Source organism: Muntiacus reevesi, chromosome 13 (genome assembly GCF_963930625.1).
Source record: "Muntiacus reevesi chromosome 13, mMunRee1.1, whole genome shotgun sequence".
Taxonomy (NCBI): Eukaryota; Metazoa; Chordata; class Mammalia; order Artiodactyla; family Cervidae; genus Muntiacus; species Muntiacus reevesi.
In genome coordinates this window covers 13,437,028-13,456,254 of record NC_089261.1, presented here as the reverse complement: position 1 = coordinate 13,456,254, position 19,227 = coordinate 13,437,028, and the positions used below count along the sequence as shown (strand labels likewise).

Here is a 19,227-nt window from a genome sequence, read left to right as displayed (position 1 = left end):
AAGATTCAACTCTGAAGCTCACCAAATATCTCTTTCTACCCACTAGTCTACAGGAAATACAGGAGACAGAGAAATGTAACAAATGACTCTATGGGTGGGCAAATGGTAGGAGCCAGAATGATTCCATTATTTCCATTTACAATTTTTTTCAGGGGAAAAAAATGGGAAGTGGATGTGAGAGATATAAAATCAGAATCAGTGTAGACCCAACTCTGAACCCAACTGGAACAATCCAAATGGAATAAAATGAGGAGGATGGAGACGGTTGAGGAACACTGAGCACTAACAGTTTGTTTCACAAAAAAACCAGTGATTGCTTAAGGGGTCCGTATGTGATAACAGTCTTGTGGCTGTTTTTAAATTTTTTTTATTCTTGTCTTTTGGAGCTGCATAGTGAAGTACTTAGAAATGAAATGATATAGTGTCTGCATTTGCATTAAAACAATCCAGGGAGGGTATATCAATGAAACAAGATGGGCCATGAGTTGATAATTATTGAACTGGTGGTGGGTATTTGGGAGTTCCTGCTGCAGTCGCTCTGTTGTTTTGTGTTGGAAATTTTTCATTAAAAATGTTTGGATGCATGTGTATGGGATCTAGAAAGATGGTACTGATGAGCCTATTTGCAGGGCAGCAAAGGAGACACAGACATAGGGAACAGACTTCTGGACACAGCGAGGGAAGGAGAAGGTAGGACAATTGAGAGGGTAGCATGGAAACATACATTACCGTATATAAAATAGATAGCTAGTGGGAATTTGCTGTATGACGCAGGAAGTTCAAACCCGGTGCTCCGTGACAAGCCAGCGAGGTGAGATGGGGTGGGAGGCTGGAAGGAGGTTCCAGAGGGGTGGGATATGTGGATCCCTGTGACTGATTCATGTTGATGGATGACAGAAACCAGCACAGTACTGTGAAGCAATTATCCTCCAATAAAAATTTTTTAAATGGATATATAAGTTTAGAGATCACTAACTCAGACCACAAAAACAAATAAGATATTTGACCCCCTACTCTGGACCAAATGGTGCCAAGGATCAGGCTGGTTGAGAAGGAGTGAAGAAATCTAATATTTATTGCTTATCAATTCTGTGCCAAGTATTAGGATAAATTATCTCTCCTGAAGGATCTTGTCTTTCTTGTTGATCAACTGCAGGTGACTGATCTATTTGGCTCCATTTTACAGATAAGTAAACTGAGGCACAGAGCACCAAACTGACTTGCCATATGATCCCAAGAAAAGAACAGGTGCTAATGAGCTAAGTCATGTAGCCATTAGGATTTTTTCTTTTCCTCTGTGACCTTGGACAATTACTTCTCTTGTGTGGGCCTCAGTTTCCCCAGTCTTCGAAGACAGAGCTGAGGATTCACAGGGTCAAGTTTACCCATTGGTCTTCTGCTACTCCTCCATGACCTTCCTGCTTCTTCCTTTCTTCTGTCTTCCCAGGAATGTGTCTGAGGCAGCCTGAGATAGAAGAAAGAGCAATTGAGTCCTGGGTTCAAATTCTAACTCTGCAATAGGTAGACCTTCGTGAGTCACTTAACCTCTCTGAGCCTCACCTTCCCCAACAATAAAACAGGGATGAAAATAAGAAAGACCTAAAATGTGGAGATGATGGATAGAGGTACCCGGCTGAGAATCCAGGATACACCAGGTGTTCAGGTAGAGCTGGGTCTCCCACACCTGTCTTCTCTCTCATACTTCCTTTAAAAATGAAGCCCCCAGGACTTTTCCTGGTGGTCCAGTGATTAGGACTCTGAGCTTCCACTGCAGGGAGCATGGATTTGATCCCTGTTCAGGGAACTAAGATCCTGCATGCCTCGTAATGCAGCCAAAAAAAGAAAAGTAAATAAAAAGTAAATGTGGTTGATTCATGTTGATGTATGGTGGAAACCATCACAATATGGTAATTATCCTCCAATTAAGAACAACATGAAATTTTAAAAAAGAAGTAAAATATAATAAGGACTTTCCCTGGCAGTGGTTAAGACTGCGCTTCCAATGCAGGGCCATGGGTTCGATCCCTGGTTGGGGAATTAAGATCCCACTTTCCACATGCTGCATGTCATGGCTAATCTTTTTAAAAAATAAATAACTAAAATAAAAATGAAGCCCCCACCCCCCACTCACAAATCCTTTTTCCGATTTGTTTTTGTTTTTGTTTTTCATTTGATTCCTCACTACCAGATATTTATTTTCCCTGTCTGTTTTTGTTTCTTTTTATTTGCTCTCCTGTTCGAAGGTCCTAGGGGACAATTATTTTTATGTGCTTGGCTGCTGCTATATCCTTAGCCTGAGACACATACATAGTGGACCCTTGGTAAATATTTGCTAAATGAAGGAATGAGTTGAAAAAATGAATATTAGACCTTGTAATGGGAACTTCAGGGAACACAAGCCAAGAATAGAGCATAGGTTTTGCACAGAGTAGCTGATCCATAAATGCTTTTGTTCTCCTTTTGCTGGGACCCCAGGATCTGCTGAGGTTACCTTGTTCAGTGTTAAGCTACACTTGATTTATGTGAGGGTGTTTTGACGGTTTCCAGCATTCCGGTTTGCGGTTATCCCATAAACAGGCCTCCAAGTGCCCGTCCCAGGAACTCCGAGTTCTTTAAGCTGTATTTCGCCAAGGACGGTGACAAGTACTGTCCTGGGGCCATTTGCAACTTCTCTTCCCTGATCACAGAAGTTTGACTAAGTGCTTTGTCTAAACACAGAAAATGCACCAGTCCTGTGTCTTAACATTTATGAAGGGGTTACCTGATGTTAAGGTCAGACCTGTCCACAAATCCTTTGGGGTAAAGTAGCTGTGCGTGTATTACAGCGTTGGTGGAGGGGGAAAGGCAGAATCTGTTAAGTAGGTGGGAAAGCAGACATTTTGGAGGTTACAGAGTTGCCCAGAACATCATCCCAGGGGCAGAGCATGGGTATGTTACAATAGGGACACTGATCCCCAAATAGTGGCCTCTTTGGGGAGAAAATTCCCCTCTCTGAGACAAACCGTCCCAAGCCGGACCTCTCTCTTCCCTCTGGGGCTGTTGAGAAATATTTCTTGAAATGTTGTTGATAATGCCTTTCCTTTCTGCCCGAGCTCGTGGTATCTGGCGATTGCGTCAGCTCTCAAAGCTGGCCTGTTTCCCATGAGAACCTTCTTCTGTCCCTCGCAGAGCCCAAGAGCCCAAGTTATTCCCTCTGCACTTCAGGGGTGCTTACCCTGGTGTCCTCCAATGAACTCTGCCAGGGGTGTTCCCAGAGGGAATTCCGGGATCTGTGAACTTGGGTGACTTACAGTGAAATTAGTATTTTCTTCCATTGTGAATCCAGGTGACCACCCCCAGGAGGACTCACACTGGCTGTAACGTGGTCGCCAATAGCATCACAGATATTTTCATAACCATATTACGGGCATGACTGAGACCCCCCAAATGTTGTTTTTGCTCAGCCTGATTTCAAATGTACAGTATCAGAACCATGGCTAGATTGTCTGATTTAATGAATTTGGTACACATATATCACTATGCTGTTTTTTTTTTAGATGCAGTGTCTTAGTTGCAGCATGTGGGATCTTATGCAGTTTCTTTAATTGCAGCATGCAGGACCTTTAGTTTAGGCATGCAAACTCTCGGTGGTGGGACGCGGGATCTAATTCCCTAACCAGGGATCAAACCCAGGCCCCCTGCACTGGAAGTGTGGAGTCTTAGCTACTGGACCGCCAGGGAAGTCTCAATACTTTTATATTTTTAATATTTCTTTTCTTCAAAATTGTTATCCCATCTCTTGTAAAAGGAAAAAGAATTCTGAGGCGGTATCCACAGGCTTCACAAGATTGCCCGAGGAGTCCATGGCCCAGAAAGGTGGTAAAGCTATTAGTGGTGATGGAGAAAATGAAGGGAGGGCTTGAGCCATGATTCTGAGGCTCATAAAGCAGCAGAATGTAGAAACCCTAAATCAGAGCAGAAGACTGCTTATGCTTCGGTACCATTAAAAAGCGCTAAGAGAGCATACGGAGTAGTAATCTCCAAAATGTCGAAAGGGTACAAGGGAGGGTGCTGAAAGTGGCATTATATGGGACTAAATCCCCCGGAAAAAGAACCGGTCCTCTTTCAATTCTTTTGTTTTCTTGTGTTTTTTTTTTCAGCTGTGCCTTGTGGCATGCAAGATCTTAGTTCCCCTATCAGGGATTGAACCCATGCCCTCTGCAGTCGAAATGAAAATTCTTAGCCATTGGATCAGCAGGGAAGTCCCTCCTGCCCTGTCCCACTTCAGTTCTTTTTGGGACCTTCAGACTAAGTCCAGCCTCAGATGAGCAACCACCTACCTGTCTCGATCACCCTTCTAACAATTAGCGCCTTGCTCAGAGCCTTGTCATATTGCTTTCTTTCCACCAGTCTCCACTTTCATTCTACTTCTGGGAAGTGAGACACGAGTTTGATTTACGGTACCCAGATAAAGTTTTCAATTTCAACAAGTTAGGTGTTTTGAAAAAGTCAGCAGATGGAGATTTCCCTGGCGGTCAGGTGGTTTCAGACTAAGCTTTCACAGCAGAGGGTTTGGGATCAATCCCTGGTCAGGGGACTGAGATTTTGCCGGCCACACAGCATGGTCAAAAAAAAAAAAAGAAGTGAGAAGATGCTTGAAATATACGTTAAGGAAATCATTGTGAAAGTTAGACCAAGACATATAAACATGAAGATGCTCTCACATCTCTCTACTCCACCCCTCCCAATTTTGCCAGTGAGGGAATCAAGACTGGGTACTTGCTCAGTGCCTGCTACTTCTCAGGCAAAGTGCTGGACTTCCCCGCCCCTCCACCCCTCACCCCAGTGGCCTGCGATCTGCCCACCTCTCAGCCTCCTAGACCTCTTCAGGGCCAGGGCCAAGCGGAGAAAGTCGGGGACTGGACTCCAAGTTCCCAGCATGGGTGTCAAACATGTCTTCTGAGTGCTCTGGCTCCAGGGTCCCCCGTCCTGAAGGGCCCGGCTGAGTGGGCCTTTCATCGGCCTCTGAGAGGTGGCAACAAGTGTCACCGCTGAATGCCTGCTGCCCACTGCCCCCACTTCTGCCGACCAGGTCGAGCAGCGCTGGGAGGACTGCAAGCAGGATTCCAGAGGCGTCTGGATATTATCAGTCAGTCACTCAAACTGTCTGGCCGGTGGGCTGGGGTGGGGCTGGTGGCAGGGGGCAGGAACTGGCTGGAGGGTAGAGTTAGGAATCCCCACCCCACCCCCCGGCACAGATTCCTGGGGCCAGACCCAGCTCCTTGTGGGGAGGCAGGGGGGTGGCCGCGATGCACCGGCTGCAGGCTCTGCACCCTGCCCCGGCCTCATTAGCCGGTAGCACCAAGGGATCAGAAAGTCAAATGATGATATGTGTCTGACAGAGGAAACAGAGAAGGTGGGGGGGGGGGGGTCGGGGGGCTGGTGGGCAGGGGGGAGGGGGCAGCACTTGAGGATAGCAAGAGAAGAGGGGCTGGGAGGGGCTGGGCAGAGCTTTACCCTCTGGTCCACTTGAAGACTCCTGCTTCAAAACTAACCCTGATGGCTTCCAGACAAGTCGGCACCAAGGGTCATTTCTGGAGGCTGTAAGTGTTGTCGATGGCAGCTGTAAGGACAGGTGTAAATCTGTCCAGGCATTCCTCGCCACTCCCCCCTCCCAGCTTTCTGCACCTGAAGCAGGTCCCCTTTATAACTACAAGCCCACTCAGGAGGCCTAACACACACATACATACCCTCTCTCTCTTTCTCTCTCTCTCTCACACACACACACACACACACAAGCAGTTAACACTTGGCCTGCCCTCGGGGTACAATTTTTTTTTTTAAGTGCTCCTTTAAAGCAAACTCTAGAAGCTGTTTGTTAAAGCAAAGCAAACAAGCCTTGCAAGGAGAGGAGGTGGAAACAGTGGGAGGAAGAGGAATAGAAAGGAAATCTTTTTATCTGCTACCTTTGAAAATACCTTTCTCAGCACACTGGGAGACCAGTGAGGAAAACGCATGGGGTGAGAGGGAAGATGAGCCCTACTTTATTTGGTCAACTAGTTGGAGTGATGAGATGGGGAAGTGGGGAGACTGCCATAAACCAGGCTTTTCTCCAGTATCTAACCCTTCTCCTGTCTCTCACCACCCCCCGCCCCCGCCCACCTGGTTGAACGAAAGTCTGCTTTCCCAGGTGTCACTGGGGACATTCTCCATCAACACTCCATCCATCCCTCTCCAGAGGGAGCAGCTAAGCAACTGCGTGCAGAGCCCCTCTCCATCTCGCCCAGTGCACTCTGGGAATCTGGAGGACTCCGGCAGAATTTTTCCTCTTCTTGGCCAACCTTGGACCCTACCGGCCCAACCATCCTTGTGGGTTTGGGTGGCTGTGCACTGGGGGAGGAGAGAGGTTTCCAGGCAAATCTGATGGCCCACAGAGAAATGTGGCATCTTTTCCTGCACGGACTGGGAGGCTCTTAACCACACACTCCCCCACCCCCACCCCAAAGGCCTCGTAAGGGGGCCCTTGGAAACCCCTAGTGAATGATAATTTATCTCCTAAATTGCTGGTATCTGATGCTTCGAGGGGTTTTGAAAACCATATTCCCCAAGGGCTGGAGGCTACTTCGGGAATTGTTCGGTTGGAGGAGTTCAATCATGATTTAATGGAGGCATTTATACTCTACTAGATAATCTCCTGGCAAGTTAAGTAATATGTTGGGAGGGCGGGCCCGGGGGTGTGGGGCTGAGCTTCCCTGAGCTGTCATTTCCCTACCAGCTCGCTTCTGTCTCCTTTGGGACATTCCTTTCCAAGCTCCTTCCTTCTTTTCTCCCCTCTCTGCGCCTCTTCGTTGCTTCTCTGTCTCCTGAGTACTCTCTCTCTCTCTCTGCCTCTCCCAGTCTCTCCAGGTGTGAAGGGTTTCTGTCCACCTCTGGGTGGGTGTCTGTTTCCCTCTGTTTTCTCCTTCCTCCCTTTTCCCCAAGCGTCCCTTCTCTCTCTTGCTCTCACTCGCTTCTCCCCACACTTGCAGTCACCCTCCTTTTCCATCTTTCCATCTCTCCTTTCTCATCTCTCTCTTCCCCACCACACCATTCACTCTCAGGCTGAAAAGAAGCGGTCTCAGTATGTCCTAGAGGACCAAGGAAGGGGACTGTGGGCTCCTGCTGCTGACCGGCAATTGGGCAGCTGCAGTCTGGGCCTGAGAGTAGCCAGCCACACACAGCTGCGCCGAGGCATCCAGGAGCCCTCCCAGGGGCCTGCCGTCCCTCCCATCCCAGGTCACACATAGGCCCCTCCTCATTTACAGAGCTCTCTGTCCTGGGGGCTCTGCCCAAGGATGCTCCAGGCGCCCAACCATATTCTTTTATTTTCCACAAGTGCTTTTCCCTCAATAGATCCCAAGAGATAGATAGAGACACTTTTTTCTCCTGTCAGGAGATGGAGATGGCCGGGGCTGAAAAGGCATTGGAACCTGGTCTCCAAGCCCCTCTGGGGCCTGAACTCCCGTGCAAGGGCAAGAAGAGAGCACACTTTCTGGAGTCACTTGCAGTTCTGAGATCCTGGGATTCCGGAAAGTAGCCTGCAACGGCATGAAGCCTGGGGTGGGAGGCTTGATCACTACAGGATTAACTCGGGAGAGGACAAGGAATGGGACTTCAGGCTGAGATGTAAACAGAACTAGGTAAGAGGGACTTCCCTGGCGGTCCAGTGGTTAAGACTCCACACTCCCAAAGCAGGGAGCGCAGATTGGACCCCTGATGGAGGGACTAAGGTTATGCATGCCATGTCGTGTAGCCAAAAGAAAATTTTTTTAAAGAACTGGGTAAAAGCAATGCTAATAGAGAAAGGGCCTAATATATGCTAGGTAGTGGTCTAAGAAAAAAAATATGCCTTAAATATACTCTAAACATACATAGTATATATTTTTAGTGTATATGTGATATACTGGGCTTCCCTGGTGGCTCAGTAGTAAAAAAAATCTGCCTGCAATGCAGGGGACAGGGGTTCGATCCCTGGGCTGGGAAGATTCTAAGGAGGAGGGCATGGTAATCCACTCCAGTACCCTTGCTGGAAAAATCCCAAGTACAGAGGAGCCTGACAGGCTACACTCCATGGAGTGGCAAAGAATCAGACAGGACTGAAGTGACTGACCACACGTCTAGGTGATATACTAAGTATGCACTGAGTCTATACATTTAGTAAATGCATATATACTAAGTAGATACTAAGTGTATCTATTTTACCAAAATAACTGTATGATATATAGAGACAGCCAGATTAGGGTGCCCAAACAGCTAATGCTTAATGAGCACTTACTATGTGCCAGGGGTTAGACTGAGTGATGTACACAAGAGGTCTCATTTACTCCTTGCCTTGGTCCTCCGCGGCAGGACCTATCGTCCCCATTTTTCAGAGGAGGCAACTGAGACTCAGAAGAGTTAGGGGACTCTTCCAAAGTTCCAAGGCTTTAAAGGCCCCCTTTTAAAGCGCAGTAGGAGGTGTGTGCCAACACTTTGATGGAACGAAGCTTGTCTGAGGCCGCCTGTGTACCCAAGGCCACCAGCAATGACTGCGGAGCCGGCAAGTGCAGGGAACCAGCCCTGCCCGCACCTGCTGGCTCGCCTTCGCCTTGAGGTAGCCAGCATCTCTATGCCGCCAACCGAGCTCCACCAGACTGCTGCAGACTTGAAGGAGACTAGGGTCGTGGAGGTGAGTGATAGTCCGCGGAGAGGATGAATAGGGAAGGTGCGGCGGCCGTGATTCCAGGCTTAACTCCACACACAGCAACTGCGGCGCCCGCCACCACCCAATCCGCTGGCCTTGCCTCCTGTCCCAGCCGCTTCGTCTCGCGCTTGACTGATCCGAAAGGGGCGGGGAAACTGAGGCCCAAAGCAGTGCGCGCCAGACGCGCGCGCCAAGCTCGCCAAGCCCCTGCGTGCGCGCCTGGCAGGAACGTGGCGAGCGGAAACCGCAGTCCCCGGCTTGCGAGAGGCAGGAAGCAAAGCCAAGCGCGGCGCAGGCACCTCGGGGCCTTGAGCGAAGCCAAAGTCGGTCAAGCAAGCAAAGAAAGAAAAGACGCGGTTTCGGGCTCCTGTGTGGAACTGAAGCGTTCATCGAATCATCCGCTGGGGTCTCTCCTAGGACCGGGTGGCTGCGGTTTGGGGAGGGGTTGGGGATGGGGGGCGGGCGGCAGAGACGCGAGGGCAAGGAATCGACGCGAGGGCATGGAGACTGCGAATCTGCGTCTGTGGCTCCGATCCTGGCGGTTGGCGGCAGATGGGTGTCGACCCCGCTCCACGCCCCGAGATGTGGGCAGCTACCTGGATAATTGGAAGAAAGTGGGAGAGATTCTGACCTCAGCCCCGTACATTCGAAGGCGGGTCGAAAGGGACAGAGAAAGACTGGTGGCTGGGAGACCAAAGTAGAGACGGACCTCGAAAAACAAAGAAAGACGGGAAAGAAATGCAGAGTTGGAGAGAAATCCGGGCCTTAGTTCCAAGCTGGAGGAGGCAAGGTGATTCTGGCGAGCCTCCTCCTGTATATAAATGTTCGGAGCCCGGGCCAGGCCAGCAGGACCTGAGGATCGCCTGAGCTCTTCGCGGGCTCAGAGGGCAGCACCGAATCAAGGCACCGAACGCCTGGTTGAGGGTGAAAGTCTCAGCCTTGCTTCCCCTTTGCTGTGTGACTCCAGGAGGATCAGTCCACATCTGTGAGCCCCCAGTTCCGTCCCTTTAGTTCAGGAGAGGCCGCTGGAACGTGGCACAAAAAGACCTGGAAATAACTGAGTTTAACGACTTGTGTCTCCCCTGTCTCCTCTCCAGCAGAGCTGCTTTGACGGAAAACACCCGGGATCTTGGCTGCCTGGGTTACCCAGAGTGACTGGAGGAGGCGTGGCGGAACGAAATAAGGAAAGCATACCGCTGGCGCTCAACAGTTGCTTTTGTGTGGCAGGTGTGCCTCAATCCTAAGTCCTCATCGCCTGAGGACACGGGTCATGGGTTATCGAACCCTTTCAAAGCCCTGCATTATCTCAGAGGGTTCTCCTAACCATAGCCGGGGAACCTGGATCCTAGGCGACCCAAGGATGAAGAGTTGTGTACGTAGGAACACACAGCAGGCCTCAGGGCTCCAAAGCCAGGGCTCATTTCCACCCTGTGTCCCCTAAGTCTGGGCTTCTCCACATCCCCGGCGCCGTTCCCAGACCACCCAGCCCCAGATGTGCTAGGCGGAGGCAGGGGCTTTAGAGGAAGATGCCCCAAACGGAGAGCTTGGAGCCAGACGCAGCTGGGAGACGGGGTGGGAAACCGCGAGCAAAGTTCCGGGAGAAGGGGCTACGGAAAAGACGAAAAGGGAAAGGAGAGGCGGACGGAGGGAGTCAGAAAAAAGGAAACAGACGATGAAAGCGAGAGCCCGAGGGAGCGCGGGAGCCCGCTCTGGGGCGCGGGGTGCAGGGCGCCGGGCGCGGGGCAGCCAGAGGCGCCCAAGCCTTGTTCCCCGCCGCGCCCCACCCGACCCAAAGGGGAGCGCCCCACCGACCAATTTGGCTTGCACAAAACCCGCGCCCCAGGGGCCTTTGCCAGGCCGCTGGGGCTTGATTCATTTCTTGACTAATTAACTGGAAGCTACGTTGCCCCTTCTTTCAGGGCCCAATTAATTCGCCGCGGGCGGTGGGGTGGGGGCCGTGCCGCCGAGGCGCCCGCCTGGAGTCCCTTTGTGAAGGGCTGTCTGGCCCATATTGATTCTACGTACACACACGTCCCCCTCCTTCCTTCGTACAAAAAAAAAAAATTGTCTTGAAAGCTCTGGATTTCCGAGTTTAAGAAGATTTGTCAGACTCGAACGTTCCCCCCCCCACCCCCATTGCATTTGTTTCCAGAAGGAAGAGACTACGGATCAAAGCAGTTTACAGATGTGCTTGGGAAAGGGTTCCATGGAATGTGTGCTCCCTAAAGGGCAAAGAAAAAGATCGCCTTTGTGTACCTACTGTGTGTGTGTGTGTGTGCGCGTGCACACGCGCACACGGCACCTATGACCTTGTCGTTAAAAGCCAGACAAGGAGTTAGACCTTCCTCAGGTTGAATCTCAGCTCCAGGAGGGACTCACGGCTGTCCCAGTTCAGTCAAGTCTACATCTCTCTGCATGACTCAGTTTCCTTATTTGGGAAATGGAGACCCGTGAAAGACGCCCGCCTCCTCAGATTGTTGTATTCTCTGAGCCGATGTCTGGGAAAGGTCTTAGAACAGTATCATCCTCCAAGGGGATTTCACAGACATTCTCTCCATATCATCCCCCAAGGGGATTTCACAGACATTCTCTCCAATAAACAGTATTTTGTAACAAACCCATTTCGCAGATGAGGAACCGAGGGCTAAGGACAGCCGACCCGCTGGGAAAAGTTGGCGGATGTCTGATTCCAAGGCCAGGAAGCTCCGGAACGAAATTTACCAGACTTTCCTGAGCTCGTGGCCGGCTGCCTGGGAGCGGAGACACTCTTCCGACCCGCTGTTCCCAGAGGCTCCCTTGGGTGAGACTGGAGGCTTCTTCCTGCCCACCTACCTCCATCCTCCTTCCAGTGCGGTAACTTCGGCGTGGGAATGAGAAACCGAAATCCTGAAAGCTTTTGGGTGGAACCCAGCACGCAGCCACTGGAGCGGTTTCCGAGAGGTCGTCCATGGAGGACTGCATCGATTGTATTGACCTCACAGTGGGTCAGCTTGTCTCCTCCATCCATCACCCCAACGAAGTGTAGGACGAAAAAATAGACTGAAGGAAATCACAACCGTCTTTGTAAAGCTGGTGGGAAGTAGCCTTGCTGCTGCGAGGGCATGCCCATGACCCAAGGCTGTCCCACCGCCAGGCAGCCAGTCGGGGGAATGAGCTTCTCAACCCATTCCCCTTTATTCGATCACTGATCCATTTTTTTGGTTTGTGCAATTTTTAAAACACAAGAACCAAATAAGAATTAAGGTTATTCAACCAACCAACACTTGATGAACCCACCACAGGTGCCCCGACTGCACAGGGCATTGGGGTACTAATGAGAAGAGGGGTTTGGACAGACTCTGAAAAACCCTGTCGGGGAGGGGTCGTCGTAAAGTCTTCTTTGCTGTCATTCTTTAGCCAGGCGACCTTGGATGGGACTCCCTAGCTTTCTGTCCCACAAATTCTGGTCTGTAAAAAGCAGCAGAGCTGCTTCGTCCTAGGCTAGGTGAACGCTCTAAACAGGAAACAACGGATGGGAGAGTTCGGAGGTCAGATACCTCATCATAGCCCCAAGGTTGGAGGTGGGAGAAGCAGAGCTGGGGTGGTCTTTGCAACCTCATCAGGGTGTAAACTTCTGTCATTTCCCCCCAAGCCGGCCCGAGGTGACTTTGTCAGCACCGCCGGGGTTCCCAGGGCTCCCACACTCCCCAGGAGCAAAAATCACCCAGCCTTCTGCCACCCCAGAGCACAGAAGAGCTGAGGGCCGACTTTAGTTCAGCCTTCCTGCTTCAAGACCTTGAGTCCTCTCCCGACACCATCTCTCCTCAGCCTCAACTTTCCTGATCTTTAAAATGGGAATGATCTCTCACTCTCTCTCTCTCTCTTTTTTAAACCACAGTGACCAAAACTCAGGACCATAAGCATCAAGCTGGGAAGACCCATGTTCTCACACGTGTCTCCAGTGCATGGCAGAGACGTCTCTCTTGGTCAGGATTTTGTGGAATGACCAAGTGGATGGTTCTGTCCATTACACCAAATTTCTCTTCCCACTGCCATCTTTTCACTGTCTCATGTCAGGATCTGTTTGGGAGAACAGCTTACAAATTCGATGCTTTTTTTTTTTAAGTGCTCTTTGAAGTGTTCACTTATTTTTCATATGCACAGAAAATCACCTCTATTTCGACTTCTTTCATTTTCTTCATTCATTTTCATTCCTGTATTGAAGAATGATTTATTAAACACCTCCCAAACAGAGCTAGAGATGTGAGGAGTCTTATCCCTCCAGGAGTTTTCAAGGTGGAGAACTGATATTAGACACTCTTACCCAGAGTGATTGGGCTTCCCTGGTGGCTCAGAGGGTGAAGAATCTGCATGCAATGCAGGAGACCCAGGTTCAATCCCTGGGTCGGGAAGATCCCCTGGAGAAGGGAATGGCAACCCATTCCAGTATTCTTGCCTGGAGAACACCATGGACAGAGGAGCCTGGTGGGCTACAGTTTGCAAAGGGGGTCGAAAAGAGTCAGACACGACTGAGTGACACACACAAACACACACCCAGACTGATTAACTTCTTTGGTTACGGTTAATTTTTTTTTTTTCTAGCTCTGTAAGTAACTTTTGACAAGATCACAGCATCTAACGCAGTGCCTGGTGCATAGTGAGTGCTCAGTAAGTTCGACATGAATTTATTCTTCTCCAAATTATAGCCCGCAGTTCCTCCTTTGGCTGCGGAACAGCCAGCCTGAGGTCGTAAATGCCTTTAGACAGACACTCCCAAATGAGGACTCAGGTCAGTCTGGCAATGTCCAGTGCCCCGTCCCCAGGCAGCCTGAGATCGGAGTGCACCCCAGCCCTGAGATTCTCAATCCCAGATACAATTCCAGTCAGGAAGGCCAGTCACTCCAATTAGACGGAGCATACCTGGGCGGGGGGCGGAGGGGATTGCGGTGGGGGAAGGGGGGCCATTAAATTGACCTTTGCAAAAAGTGACACTGGACAATGAGGTTCTGCAAAGCCTGTACCCTTTGCAAATCTCCATACCTATCTAGCTGACCTCCTGTCCAGACCATTCCCCGTCTACACCCCCCCCCCCCCACACACACACACCTTTCTAGGTAAATGGGTGACACCCAAGAAATGAGGCACTAGTTTGCCCTGAGAACCATCTTTTCCCACCTTCCCATCCTTGCCCATACTCTCTTTGTCCAGCTTCCAGACCTGGTGGGTCTCTGGGTGACCCTCTCCCACCCCTGACTCCAGAAACAGTTTCCACCTCCTGGTGCATCAGGACTGCCACTGCGCTGGCTCAAGACCACAGTCCCAACCCCGCTCATTGGCGGAGATTTGCTCAGACCTTTCGGGGGCACAGGAGGACGAGTGCCTGCCAGCCTCATCTCCTCCCAGCGCCATCCAGCGGCAAGACAGGAGGGCACCCTGGGCAGAGGGTCCTGGCGAGTCCCTCCAGCCGCAAGGATCGAGGAGGTTTCCAAGCTGGAGTCGGTCCCTTCCATCCACCCCCTCTCACTCCAAATTAGGACACGTCTATCTTCTACCCTCCTCACACACTCCCCGATTGCTTAAGGCTGATTCAGGTTCACCCAGCGTTCAATAATCACCCCCCTCCCACTGCCCCTCTTTATTTATGCCCAACATATGCACTGGACAGGGAAGTTTTTTCAAGAAGGGGGGAGGGAAAGGAAAGGAAAGAGGAGGCAAAAAATAGTGTTTGCTCCACCACTGCTTAGAAACTTTTCCTGTGCCGGCTCAGGGGTTTCACCCCAGGCTGGGTTGACGCTTTCTCTTTTTTTGTTGTGGACATGTTAAGTCCTGCCTTCCTAATTCTACACCTATGACCTTATACTGGCTGCAGTCAGGCGCCTTGATTCCCTGCCTTTGCATGCAACCGGGGCTGGAAAGCCTCCTACTTCTAGATTCTCGTGGGTGTCAGTCCCCGGGGAATAGGTCTTCAGAGTGGCAACTCAGTTACAGATCGAGCCCTACTTGCAAAGGGAGAAAAACATCACTCTTCGTACAGCTGGAATGTTATCGCTAATTTTTTGGAAAAGTGCCTGTGTACACACACATTACATATATTACTGAGCGGGTTAGTGCAAGACTGAGAGCACTGAAAAACAGTTGGGGTGGGGGCGTTCTCCAATTTCCTGGTAATTTGTAACAGACTATTGCTCCAAGAGAAAAGGAGTAACTGCGTAACTGCAAAACAAATTTAATTCTGTCTATATTGATCAAATGGGAGTCTGCCCCTGAGGTGTGATTGCAAAGCATCTTTAAATCCGAGATTTCATTTCCCACCTGGGGCTACTTGGAAGTCCACATATACACACTTGTACCCACATAGAGCATCCTAGAAGCACACACACATATTCTATTCTGTTTAAATAATACAATGGAGTATAGTCTTGAAGTTGGGCCCATACGTCGTTTAGCTAACTCTCCAATCGCTGCTGTTGTTTAGTCGCTAAGTCATGTCCGACCGACTCTTTTCGACGCCATGGACTGTACACCACGAGTCTCCTCTGTTCATGGGATTTCCCAGGCAAGAGTACTGGAGTGGGTGGCCATTTCCTTCTCCAAATATTAGGAAGATCTAAACTAAAGCTCTAGAAGGCATCTGACTCTGCTGTCTGAAAGACCACCTCTTCCCCAAATGCAGCTTGGGGCAGTATTCTGATATACGAACTAAAGGCAATTTCCTTGTTTTTTTCTTATCCTCTCTCACTCAAATCTCTACACCTAAAAAAAAAAATCTGTAAAATAATCCAACTCCAATATCTGTTATATAAAAATCTGTTCCATTCCTTAAAAAAAAAAAAAGAATTCATAACCCAATCGCAAAAGGCCTTTCATTGACTCCAACAGTTCTCAATTCTAGACAGAGAAATGAAATAGAGGAGCCTGTCCTGGTTATCCACGACATCAATACACGGACATAAAAGTGAGTGCAACATCATATTTTAACTTGTCTAATAGAAAAAGTCTAACTCTGCTACACTCTCTCCCCCTCTCCCCCAAAAGAACTAGAGCCCAGTCGTGGGTGGGTAGGGTGGAAGGGGGGTGGGTTTTGAAATGAAGTCGCTTGGAATGCCAAAAAAAAAAAGCAAGGCATTATTTACACCTGCAAACTTTGGATGGTTGTATTCGGCCCCAATTGGCTTAATTGTAAATCTTTTCCGCATGGCCCCAACTTCTGGACGGAGCGTCTGGGTTTAATAATATGCCGGGGCACCCCAGCAGGACCAGACTGAAAGGACAGAATCCCCCGCCCCACCCCCGCTCGGCTCAGAGGTAATTAGAACAGCCCCCCTTCCCTTCCCTCCCCAAATTCTGCTTGAGGTACCAGAAGACCAGACTCAGACATGCGGGGAACTCATATTTTACCCTCTGAAGACAAGATAAGCTATTTCAAAAGCAGATACACCCTGCAAGTCCAGAGTGGAAGGTGGTGCCCCACCCCCCGCCCGGACTCCCACCCGCATCTCCTGCGGGTTGACTTGCAGAGAGGGCGAGGGGGAAAGAGAGGCGTCCACACTGGCAGCCAGAGATCCCTGGCAGCACAGGGCTGACCTGTTTATAAAACTTGCTGCTGAGAGAACATGTAAAAACACACCCCAGCGGCGGGAGAGGAGATGGCTCCCTCCGCTCCACCCTCCCTTTGCGCGCAGAAAATCTCGCCAGCCTCAGCCTGGTTCCCTCCGAGCCCGGTTTTTCTCCCAGGAGGCTCTCTCCCTTGCAATGGTTTTCCCACCCCTTTGAGAGACAGAGAGTGCTACGCGACTCTTTCCTCTTTAGTGCCCCCTCCCAAGGTCATTACTATCCCCCCACCCACCCCATTAATCCTTTCTCACCGGAGCGGGGCGGGAGTGAGGAACCCAGGCTGCAAAAAGACACCTCGGACGTGGGGGGCGGGGGCGGTGCGCGGTGAGGGGCTCCTAACTGAATCCCCGCGATCTTAGTTTGGGGGGGAATCTGTGAGTTCCGCGGGCAAGGTCGGCCGCCCTCCCACCCGGGAAGCCGGCTCGCCCCGCCCCGGTCGCCGCAGAGGAAAGGCAGGTAACCCGCGCGGGGAGCCAGTGCCTGGCTGGACCCCGTCGCCACCGAGGCCCGGGGCGGACCAGCCTCGTCCGGGACCCCTGTGCTTCCCCGCCGGCCGCTGCGGGCGTTGGGGACCCTGGATCGCAGCCCCGGGCCCCCCTCCACCCGTAATCCGAGGCCGCGAGCGTCTTCTCAGGTACCGCGCTAGGCGAGGCCTGGAGCCGCAGCGAAGCACGTCCAGCTTCCGTATTTGGAACCCGGGTAAGGGGAAGGGGGGTGAAAACCCCCCGCCTGGAGGGAAGGGGAGGGGAAACCATCGCCCAAAAGCACTTTACAGGGGGAGCCCTGGGCTGTCACTCTCTCCCCCTCCGTCCTGGGGCCCGAAGTTTTCCTTTCCCAAGCGCAAGGAGGATAGGGCGTCAGGAGGAAAGGTAGGGGACGGATTGGTTTCTAGATCGGGAAGGCCGCTCCTGTCTGCCCTCCCAAGCGCCCCGCCAGAAGGATTTTTAGTATTTGGCTTGGAAATGAAACGTACTGAGGCCTGGGCGCCAGCAAAAGCAACTCTTAGGAAAAGCTCTCTCATAATTCCAAACATTCCCTCTTTCTATGTCTGTGTGTGTCCCTGCCTCCCTCGCTCTTCTTCTTCCCCTAAAACAAAAATACAAATTTAAAAAGAAAGAGAATGCATCTGTATAGCTGAGTCTCACTGCTGGTCACCTGAGACTTGTCACAGCTGCCTTCATCAGCTCTTGTTGTTTAGTTGTGAAGTTGTGTCCGACTCTTTGCGACCCCATGGACTGAAGACCACCAGGCTTCCCAGTCCTTCACACCTCATCGACTCTACCCCAACACAAAATTAAAAGTTCAAAAACAAAAAGGAAAGAAAGAAAATCCAAAAAGAGAATAACAGTGAGTTTAAAAATTGCTTTTACAAACTTGACAGCTATTTCTCATCACATTTGCATTAGTTCTTGTATGTCCTAATAAAGGACAGTAAGATAATTTGCAAGTAAAAAAAGACAGAGAAAGAGAAACTTCTGGAACCCTTCTGTATTCCAAGGCCAAGCTGGAGAGGTTTAAAGACTCTTGGCATCTCTAAGACCAAAACTTTCACCCAAGCCTTCAGCTCTGGTTGAGAGCCAGAGAACTATCGCTCTGACTCCTACTGGTTCATTCCCTGAATATGCTAAAAACTCAGGCAGGATTTATGTCTTATTTGGAGGACAGGATGACTAGGTCAGGAGCAAGACATCTCTGACTTAAAATGAAGTCCCACTGTTGAGTTATCTAGTCATTACTGACACAGAGGAAAAGGGTCCCCAGACTGTCAGGTAATTAAGACACAGAGGTGCAGCGACCCCTGCCCAGTTATCTGAGTGGCCCTGGTAGAGGGTCAGTGATCACAGAACACAGAGGCAGAAAAGGAGCTGGTGCTTGATTCCAAATTCTGAGAGGTGTGTTTGGTGGGAGAGTGACAACCGGGCTAAGGCCTGGAGTCGCGACCCTGCACCCACAAGCCAAATCCTGGCCTTGGAAGCTGGGGTAGCAAGCCCCCCTTCCTGCCAGGCATGCCAGAGAAGCAGGTGAAACCAGCTGCCAAACACCCTGTGTCTTAGAACCGCAAAAGAGTAAACTGCCCATAAGGCTGTACAAGGAAGGAGGGATTTGATTAGTTTCCAGTATGACAGAAAAGGCTGGAACCTTCAGTGCCCATATCCCTCCCATATCTGAAACCCCATGCCTACATAGGCGAGGCAAAGTCCTTCCCAAAGCCACTCCACACACACAACTATATCTCTTGCGGCTTCACTGGAGATAAAAGATTCTCTGTCGGTGTTACCTCCTTTCCCCTATCTTCACCTACTCGATTTGGGAGACAGGAAGGCATTACCTGTGGGAACACAGGCAGATTGGCTGACTGTTGAGAAACAGTGGAGAGGCTCCAAGAAAGAAATGGAAAGAAAAGAGGAGAAACACACGTACAGACACAACTTGGGTGCTCACTGTTCCCTTTCATTTATCTCCAGCCTTCCCTCTCCGCTCTCACCCTTTTTAATTGAAACCCAGTATGGGAAATAGTAATGGATATTGTGCTCAAATTGAGGAAACGTGTCTGAGGCTTCTCAGGGACAGTTAGTTCAGCAGCTTTAGAGGAGCTGATCCTTCTTTGCCCTGTCAACCTCCCTCACAGTAGTAGCGGTCATCCGATTTGCCATGCCCTCACTTACCCAGTCCCTTGTTCCCTCCACCTTGTCTGCGACCCCCCACCCCGGGGCGCCTAAAAACACCACCAGAAATAATGGACAGAAGCAAAAGCAGAAAGTCACAGAATTAGGGGCTCCTGTTCAGTCAGTGGACACCCTCAGTCTGCAACTGGGGATTGGAGAATACATCGGTCTATTTCCCTTCACCCTTTGAAATATTCTGTCCCCGAGATTCCCACCACTCCCTGAGGCTACATTCTTAGGACAGATTGCTGAAGTGCCATTGACACC

At 50.4% G+C, this 19,227-nt stretch overlaps 1 long non-coding RNA gene across 1 annotated transcript in view; it reads right to left on the bottom strand.

Moving 5' to 3' along the window:
* Positions 1 to 1,057: 1,057 nt before the first annotated feature.
* The window catches only part of LOC136145603 (uncharacterized), a 26,212-nt gene continuing 8,042 nt past the window's right edge, over positions 1,058 to 19,227 (bottom strand). Inside the window, exon 3 of the long non-coding RNA XR_010658815.1 lies at positions 1,058 to 1,465. This is a non-coding gene — a long non-coding RNA (uncharacterized lncRNA). The remainder of the gene's footprint in view (positions 1,466 to 19,227) is intronic.